Below are 4,084 nucleotides of genomic sequence, written 5' to 3'. Positions count from 1 at the left end.
GAATCCACTCTTAGAACTTGGAATTGCACTCTCAAATATATAGAACGCTCTATATGTTCCACGATATAGATACGCTATCACATTTAACCATCGTTATAATCTCAATTGATCAAAGATCCTCTATATAGATGATTTAGGGACAAATTTACCGTTTCACCCCTCAATGTATTTTGCTCCTTAAAACACTTAGCTACCTGTAAATGATATTTTAGTGAACTAAAATATAGTCACTGAAACAAGAGCTCTTCCATTTACTTCTATTTAGCTAAGCTCGAAGGAAATCATCACTTAACTTCTAAATACTTATAGAAGCTATAGATTCCATATTTATGTTTAGCGCTCCCACTCAATCATACTATCATGTTCCCAAAATGTACGTATCACCCTGACCCAAAAGTAGGCTTAATTAACAAATCAAAGAATATGAATAGCACTCCTGAGATTGAGCCTAAGCATATCAGGATTTAGATCTTTTGATCTAAGATCAACTAGTGATATTGACTTGGAAAGATACAACGGTAAGTATTATAATATCTTAACTAAGATCAATATCGGTCCAGTCCAATGTATACTCCATACATTCGAAACTAGTATACTTTGCCAATGTTCTGGAAAGAACATAACACTTATGCAAAGTGTAAGCACACTTCATCGCTGATTATCACATCAGTGTAAATCCAAAGCACTGATGAAACAGGGATTTAGTCTTTCGAATCATATAATCACAATCACATTCAACTGTGTTGACATCACTACAATTGCGAATGACTATATGTTCTGGACTTAACAGATGTTGTACATATATTAAACCATAAACATGAAAACTACATGTTAACATAAATCACTTCTAATCTCTTATTGATAACAAATCAGATTAGATTGTAATGGGTTTTATTTAGGGCATAAAATCTCAACACTCGGTACGTGATATTTTGTACACAAGTTTTATTCAACATCATGCAGAAATAATAAATGTACACGGTACGTGATATAATGTACTCAACTACCCTCGCACAAACATATAGAAAATATGAAGGAATGAAAAGATGAAAATAATCTCACTCCGACAACATGGACCCACTATTTGCAGTACGTTTGTACTATTAACTACCTCAAACAGTAACTTTGTTGTACCTTTTCGTACCTTAACTACCACAAACAGTAAATTCATTGTACCTTTTTATTTTTTAATTAAAAAATTAAATTAACAACCGGTAAACAAACCTACAACAACCGGTTGTCAAATAAATAAAAAAATTAAAACATATTTTAAGATACCACTGGACCCACCGGCCATACAATGGATAGCAATCCGTTTAAAATCTAGGCACAAAATCGGTCGCCTTCTCTATCATATCATAGATAAATAATATGAGCATATAATATATATAAATAAATTTAAGAATAACTATATGAGAATAAAAATATATACACATACATAAATAATATAGATATATAAATAGATAAAAAGAAAAAAAAAAGATTCTTGAAATTGTTTCAGTCAGATGAGTATATATATAAATATATATTTAGTGTATCATGACCTTGAAATAATTCAAGAACTTTAACAAAATACTTACCTTGGAGCTTGGACATAGACTCGTGCTGATAACATGTTATAAAATAATATAAAATATAAAAGAAGAAAAGAAGAAGAAGATAAAAAGAGAAAGAGAAACTGAATACGAATTTTCTAGTTGTTTATTTTAGGGATTTTTATACTAAGTGACTTTTTTTTTTACCAATATTTAACATTTATACTTGCTCTCTCTCTCTCTCTCTCTCTCTCTCTCTCTCTCTCTCTCTCTCTCTCTCTCTCTCTCTCTCTCTCTCTCTCTCTCTCTCTCTCTTTTTTTTTATTTTTTACATTTTTACATTTTAAAATTTTCTCTAATACTATTATAAAGTTTACTTATTACAATTATACGAAAAGTGTTATTTTTCTTTCTTCCTCCTCTATTCACATATATCTATATGAAGTGGTAGCCATCTCCACCCTTCCATCTCACATCCAACCCCTCTTGTCTCCAACCCTCTCGTCTCTAGCCCTTCTTGTCATGTAGAACCTCTTTTTAACCTTCCTATGCGACAGTCTAGGGAGAAAGAGACACTCTCTGAGTTTATTCATCTCTTGGTCAAATCATCTCCATCTCTTTCAAACTTCTTTTTGCTGCTATTAATATGTTTCAAGCTCTGATTTTAAGTTGTTCTTTTCTTCTTCTTCTCCTTCTTCTTCTTCTTTTTTTCTTTTCAAACTACATCAATATAAAAAATTAGATTTGAAAGTTTTATAAGAATATTATTGTAGTGTGATTCTTTATTGTTGATTCCACCCATTTGCCCACAAATTTCGAGAAATTTTTTCTTCTTCTGTAAGTTGAGTTTTTTAATTATATGTATATAAGGCCATACCTTTCATGTGTTTGACAAAATGCCTAACATAGTTAATATTCTTTATTAGCCTAAAGAAAGAGGGCATCTTTATTTTTTTTTCATCTTTAAGTTAAGCTTCTTCATGATATTATTATTATTTTTATTTTGTTGAACTAAATTTAATGAATTAGTAATTTTATCTTCAGATCTTAAATAAATATGTTGATTTATTGTTATTTGTAAGTTGTTTTGTAGTTGCTTTCATCTTTTTATTTATATTGTTGCTATTGTTATTGTTGTTGTTGTTGCTGGTGCATTTCAGTTTATTTTTTGTTGGCGAAGCTCAAATCTAATTGTTAGGTATAAAACTCAAATTTAGAGTTTTATTATTCAACAATCTCCTTTGGATTTGATTTTAATTTTTTTTTTCAAATGATCTCAACTTCAAAATTTAATGCTTATTGATGTCCATTTCTCTCACAAGTTGGCAAAGTTATTTTTTTAAGTTTTATAATTTTATGAATCAGAGATTTTATCTAAAGACTTTAAATAATTATATTGATTTAATGTTGTGTATAAGTTATTTTATCGTTGTTTCATCTTTTAATTTATTTTTTTGTTGTTGTTGTTTCACCAAATCATCCATTGAAGAGGCTTTCAGGGCAAAAAGCGAGATAATGATGACGAGGTTGCAAATTAAAAGATTAGCGTATTAGTTTTGGTTATCTTTGTTTGGGTTCAAAGACTTACTTTGTTATATTTTTTTTTTTCTGATGTATTCAGTTAGAAGAATTCTTCAACCTCAAATGGTTTATGTCTCTCACTTTTTCTGTTTCTAATTAGTTATTTTTTAGTTTTAATTTAGTTATTATACGGTTCTTATTCTAGGGTTCTTAATTTTTCTTTTTTTTTTAAATAAAGTTTAGATCATTGGGTTAGGTCTTATATTTATCAATTGTATTTGAATTTTAATTTGGAGTTATGTTAGTTGCATATTTATTAAGTCTTACAATTATTTTATTTTTTAGCTGTTATATTGTTGTTCAGTACATGATATACTTACAATTTTTTATAACTATTAATTGTATTTTATTAGTTCATTCCTATATTAATTTTGTCATCCTAATATTTTTAGGTGGCTGATAAGACCTCTGATGTTGTTGATAAGTTGAAGCTTCTAAAGAAAAATATTGTCAAGGTTTATAATTTATTTTTTTGCTTTGTCTTGTTTGAAATATTCTCTGACTATAGTTCATTCATTTAAAAAAATATATATATATTTTATAGTAGAAAGTTGTTTTATAGTTTGTTTAATGTTGTTATGATGTTGTTTTAATTGCTACAGGACTTGATTTCTAGTGATGATGAACTTCAAAGTTGATCAGAATGAAGTTAGTTGCATACATTAAAAGTGTACAAGAAAATGTTCCAAAGTCTTTCAAGAAGGGTGAAGTTACTGAGCATGAATTAATGATTGAGAAGTGTGTTTCGTTTTGGTTGTATGTGCAGAAGAGCAATATTTTTTAAGAAACTTTGCTTCTATATTTTTTTAAATTTTTCTCTAGTTAACTTCATATATATCTTGTACTAGATATTAAACATTATAAATTTTTAAAGTTGTTTATATCTTTTAGTACATTAAAAAATAACTATTATTATATTTTTAATTTATACATCAAGTATTTGTATAATTATAATTTTTTTTTAAAAT

Source organism: Cannabis sativa, chromosome 4 (genome assembly GCF_029168945.1).
Source record: "Cannabis sativa cultivar Pink pepper isolate KNU-18-1 chromosome 4, ASM2916894v1, whole genome shotgun sequence".
In the NCBI taxonomy this organism is placed as follows: Eukaryota; Viridiplantae; Streptophyta; class Magnoliopsida; order Rosales; family Cannabaceae; genus Cannabis; species Cannabis sativa.
This window is presented reverse-complemented; position numbering follows the sequence as displayed.